Raw genomic sequence first — 6,470 nt, 5'->3', positions numbered from 1 at the left:
GCAAGCCAGTAATATGTCTCGTACTTCTTTAAGTGTCCGGGACGTATTAAATGTTCCTGAAGTCAATGCAAGCGTCAAAGTGAAATCTAGAGATGCAAATAATCCAACTACATAATAGATATAGTCCGATTGTTCTATTGATCTACTATGCTTTTATTATGTTACCTTTTTTCTTGATGAAGTTGATGATCTGCATGACGGCTGCACTCTGCAAATCAATCTAAGCAACATACATAAAAAGCATTGCTTTTGTTTACCCTATCATGTGTCTATTAAAACCCGTTTTCGATAAGCATATTTCTGAAAATGGCTGAGTTTGAAGACTGCCATTTTTCAAAATGTATTGAAATCTGGTGCAAATATATGTCGCCCCGCGCTGTCACGATTGTGTTTTTGGGCAAGTTTTTTCATCCTTATTTCTTCGGTGGAGCAGTTGCGGCGGGTCTTTTGAATTATTTTCAACGAGACAATCACCAGACACAACAAGGCCTCGCCTCAAAGTGGTCGGACAATAAACACATCACACAAATGAATATTATGGTAAACCTGTTCTTGTGTATAATTGTGTCGTCAGTCATTAATTTAATTCGTACAGCTAAAGGATGTATTACATCATGTGTTTAAATACTGGATCGATATTGTTCCATGAATAAATATCAAATTTGCTAGCTATATTACGGATTTCTGTGGCCACACATGCCAATTTGTTCCAATTGATAACTCGTCCCTAAAACCGCATTTCTGGATTTTGAACAGTAATTGGGCCTCATTGATGTCAAACGCCCTGCTAAAGTATATACAGGTGATTAACCTGTTCTCAATGTCCAATACTGCTGATCGCTCCTCTCCCGATAACTGAGTAACTCATCATTTCCCCTTCATAAAGTTCTCTTGTCATGAAGTAAAATGATTGTACCGAAATGCTTGTTGAGATTATCGCTGATCACTTATAGCTCTTGTCTTTGGTCCATTCCTATGGATCGGGGTTATGAGAACTTCAAAGTTTCAATTGTCGTGGTATAAGCGACATACACGACGGCTGAAGTTGATCGGACAGAAATCAATTACTCAGATTGTCGTAAAACCCCATCTTGTCCAAAATCTGCCCTCCTTTTAGCTAATTGTTTATCTAAAATTACAATTTTGGACTCGTCGCTGTATTCTCGTCTCCACTTTACGGGAAAAATGATTACAATACCATAGATTATCATTGTTAATCTAACTTTATAAATGAATTCTTGACTCGTGGTCTATTTAAAACGTGACCATACTTCGTTTATGCCTGACGATAAAGAGGGAGGCACTTGCTTGGTTGAAGCTGTTTTCCATTTTTTCCTAGGATATTTTTATTTTTGATCAAAGTAATTACAATATTCTAACGTTGAGGTTATAGTAATGATAGCTGATTCTACCTTTCACATTTGTTCACAGTACACAACAGTGAAATTTACAGAAGAATACAAAAAACATTAATGTGTCACGGTTCACTTCTTCACACTTAGGAAAGCTAGTCCTCATTACAGATGTTTAGAATTTAGAATAAAACACTAACTTTTTTAACTGGTCAGGGGCGAAGTTGATATCTTTAGACTCTAGATTTACATAACGAGTATCGCCTTCCAAACGGAAGACGCTTACCCTTCAAGAACTTCTGGTAGTAATTTTGTATGTTTCCAAAGGTCTTCATTTTGAATTTTTAGATCAAGATATCTGATATGGAACGCTTTTACTAGCAGTTGTATTTGAAATTTCCACATTTTCACGAGATTACGCAGACAGGAAATTGTGTTGCTGGATTTGCTGGCAGTAAGAGGTTGTTAAACGAAAAGCTTCCTGTCCAGCCGATCTCAGAAATTAATTAATCCTTAAGGACCAATAGTCGCTAGCATCCACAGTAGCACTACTTCCTCAAAAACACTGTCCTTGGGCCACTACTATTTCTAGTCTTCATCTATCGACCCTCGTGTGTAAATTCCACTCCTCTTCTGTACGTTGTACAGCTCATCTCGTTACGACTGTGCGCAACTACAAAAAGACATCGGCAGACTGCAGCAATGAGAGGACGGATGCCATATGAATTCAACCTAGAGAAATGCTAAGTCATCCAGGTAACAGGGAAGGGGAATCCATCCATCATTACTTACTACATCCACGGCTAGGTCTTGCAGATAGTAGCGTCGGTCAAGTACTTTGGAATCCACATCCAAATCCATCTCTCCTGGAACAAACACACTGACGTTGCCTGAAAGCCACCTCTGCTAACGTTAATGTAGAGGACACTGAAGACATGCCTAGTTGGTGTCAGGGTTGCCTGTTACATCGCCTTAGCGCGCCTCATCATCGTGTATGGCAGGAGTAGAGAATCAAGACACAGCTAGCGATGTTGTATAAGATCGTTGATGGTCTTATCGACATAAGTCCGTGTCTACTACACTCTGCCTCCTTCAAGAACAGCATTGATAACCGTTATGTTCAACCCACATCAAGGACGCAGACGTACCATTACTCGTTCCTCCCAGCTGAGGACGTGGATTCAGCTCCCATCAGTCAGTTGTGACAGCGCCATCTACTGATGCCTTCCGTCATAGCATTAGCAAGATTCAGCTGATATTCACCCTCACCTAGGCAGAACATCAGTTTTAAACTTTTTTGTACGTGTAAATCGGCTATCGCGGATAGCTTTTGTTTGATGAAGAAAAAAGAGAAGAAGAAATATTTCCTTGTTTTTTTCGCGCTTTATTTTACAACAGAAGTATACAAGATAAGCCTACAAGCAAAGTGACGTCACAAACAAAATGGAGGCGGTCTTAATATTCCAGATAGGTAATATTTCATACCCTCCCTACCTTACCAGTACACATAACAGGAGGCGTGAGCTGTAAGTTTTGTCTGTATGACAGTGGATCATCAAGAACAACATAAATGGCAATGATAATGAGAATGAAAACTACAATGTACTTATCATTGAGCTGTTTTTCCGCAAAACAAAGAAACATTATATTTCAGTACAACACGAAGTATGTACATAACACTGATTATTTCACACTATGTACAAAAAATCAAGCTACATTATCGTTAAATACGCACTAACTCTTTGGTATTTCCGTGGTGTTCAACGTTTGACAAAACTTTCAATATGCAAAAACGGGAAGAATACTATGCCATTTGGCTACGTCTGTTGGACGTGGGCGTATCATGCTTCTCCAGTGGTTCCGTCCACGTGTTCCACTATTAGGTCCGATCTCTACTTTACCCACCACATCATCCTTCTTGTGGAGTTTACCCTTCATGACGAGGAACTCCAGGGAGTATGAGTCCGTGTTTTTATCCACGTTGAAAAGGAAGGCTTCATTCCAAACGGGATTTCGGCCACTGGATGTCCGAGTTTTCTGGACATCTACTACGGACCCGTCCCGAATTAGCTTCACTACCACGTAATGAGCTGTTAACAAAAGTAAAATCATATGTTGCATTATTTTTTTGCGGAACTGATTGCTATAATATACTATTGCTCATCTGTAGGTTGTGTTTAAACCCTAACCGTCTCTGTGACTATATTAGTTTTGATTTAGCATCAGTTTATCATAGCGCGTGTTTACTCTGACTCTGTCGTGTTATAAACCTCACAGAATATCGTGGTTATAGAAAATTACAGACTTACAGATTGTTGGCGAAAAGGTACAGGTAGCAAAACAGGAACGAGATATACAAACTAACAGTACAGATCCGAAACATGGAAGGAGGGGTGAAATGTCTTTAAAAAGTAGCTGTTTATTAGGTTTAACGACACGGACATCTTGGGTTTTACGATCATCAGTCTGCCACTCAAACTCACCGCTTTTGACGAGTAGGACACACCAAGTTTGAAAACCGCTTGTCTATCAATCAAACTTACCGGGTTTGTTGACCACCTGTCCATCAATCAGACTTACCGGGTTTGACGACTAAGACTTACCGTGTTTGACGACTCATACTTACCGGGTTTGACGACTAGGACTTACCGGGTTTGACGACGAGGTCTTACCGGGTTTGACGACTAGGTTTTACCTGGTTTCGCGACAGTCAGTCCGTCACTCAGACTTACCGGGTTTGACGACTAGGACTTACCGGGTTTGACGACTCATACTTACAGGGTTTGACGACTAGGACTTACCGTGTTTGACGACTAGGACTTACCGGGTTTGACGACTAGGACTTACCGGGTTTGACGACCACCTGTCCATCAGTCAGACTTACCGTGTTTGACGACGAGGACTTACCGGGTTTGACGACTAGGACTTACCGAGTTTGACGACGAGGACTTACCGGGTTTGACGACGAGGACTTACCGGATTTAGCGACAGTCAGTCCGTCACACAGACTTACCGGGTTTGACGACTAGGACTTACCGAGTTTGACGACGAGGACTTACCGGGTTTGACGACGAGGACTTACCGGATTTAGCGACAGTCAGTCCGTCACACAGACTTACCGGGTTTGACGACTAGGACTTACCGGGTTTGACGACTAGGACTTACCGGGTTTGACGACCACCTGTCCATCAGTCAGACTTACCGTGTTTGACGACGAGGACTTACCGGGTTTGACGACTAGGACTTACCGAGTTTGACGACGAGGACTTACCGGGTTTGACGACGAGGACTTACCGGATTTAGCGACAGTCAGTCCGTCACACAGACTTACCGGGATTGACGACTCTGACTTACCGGGTTTGGCGACCTATACTTACCGTGTTTGATGACTAAGACTTACTGATTTGACGACTGGGTTTTACCTGGTTTCGCGACAGTCAGTCCGTCACTCAGACTTACCGGGTTTGACGACTAGGACTTACCGGGTTTAGCGACCCATACTTACCGGGTTTGACGACTAGGACTTACCGGGTTTGACGACTAGGACTTACCTGATTTGACGACTAGGACTTACCGGGTTTGACGACTAGGACTTACCTGATTTGACGACTAGGACTTACCGGGTTTGACGACTCGGACTTACCGGGTTTGACGACTCGGACACTCAGGTATGGCGACTATCAGTTCGTCGCCCAGACTTACCAGGTTTGACGACCGTTAATTTGTCGCCCGGGGGTAGCTGTATAGCCTTCCGTACAAACACCTTAAGACGATCAGCTAGTGACTGATACTGTAGGTCAACGAAAAACTCGCCCAAATGTTGGTGAAGCAGTTTGTCTGAAGTACTCATCTGTAAATAGTATCATGTATCAGATTGTTACACAGTATGTACCCAACTACGTAATCATACACGGATATAGAAGAGATCTCTGGCATTTTCTCCCAGCCACCGTTTTTTTCGCAGTGACGGGAAAAAAATACACAAATCAAATTGATGAGGTAAGAGACAAAAAGTATCTATAAACTGACACATATACCTAGATTTCAGCTCTGTGGAACTAATATATGAAAAAGTTTAAGCCAAGTGCAAAACTAGACTATGAGATTATGTATATGTAAGGAATATGTAAGGACAGGGAACAATGTTGTACTCCAATATAGAAAGTAAAGACAAATCATATTACAAGGAATTTAAAAATAAACAAAACCGACTATACATTTTGTCAGATTTAAAACAAAAAATAGACATTATCAACTTTCTTGGGGAAAAAGGTGTTGTCTTTATACAAACAGTCAAAAACCTCGCCAGAAAGACAGGTGCACGTCTTTTTTGTGGCAGAGTTCTATTTTTTGAAGAAAAGTGTTTAAGTTGGCTATTATATCTATTTGACGACAGAAATAACGCTACAGGATATATTCAAAATTGTTAGAGATCGCAAATATATATATATATAATATATTGAATAGACTTGAATGAGTGTATGCTGTTTAGTTATTCTTTTTAAGTTTTCTTTACATTTTTTGTTTTGTTATTGTCTTGTTTTCTTATTCTAAGTTCCACTAATCTTGTTAATGATAATGTTAATCAGATATCCCTGTATAGCGATATAGTTAACCTCTGTAAAGTAGAGTCACTCTCTACACAGTATAGTAGAGTCTCTTACACAGTATAGTAGAGTCACTCACTGTACAGTTTAGTAGACTCACTGTACAGTATAGCAAAGTCACTCACTACACAGTAAAGTAGAGGCACTCTCTACACCGATATGGCGTTGCATTACACTGTGCACTCGAAAAGGGCCATGTTGGAGCAATGTTGACATGCATTCTTGGTAAAATGACAAAATGTCCCGAAAGGAAAATAGTTTGTACACTGGAAAGACTGTTGTTGATCACATGGAACATTTGAAACAATAGTTTGTTAAATACATTAATATAGTTACACGAGAATGCGTATTGTCAATTTAGTATCAGTATTGTCGGACAAAAGTTTATTCTGCGAGAGACAAAAATTCGCACAGACATTATAAATAACCATTATTTAGAGCCGGTAGTGACATTGGCTTGTGTTAACTGATATGTACCAGGGTACTCGCGTTAAAGATGTGGGAATAATGA

This window comes from Ylistrum balloti, unplaced genomic scaffold (assembly GCF_031769215.1).
Source record: "Ylistrum balloti isolate Yb309-2 unplaced genomic scaffold, AGI_CSIRO_Ybal_v1 Utg370324, whole genome shotgun sequence".
Classification (NCBI taxonomy): Eukaryota; Metazoa; Mollusca; class Bivalvia; order Pectinida; family Pectinidae; genus Ylistrum; species Ylistrum balloti.
The sequence above is the reverse complement of the archived record's forward strand: the minus strand, read 5'-3'. Positions refer to the sequence as shown.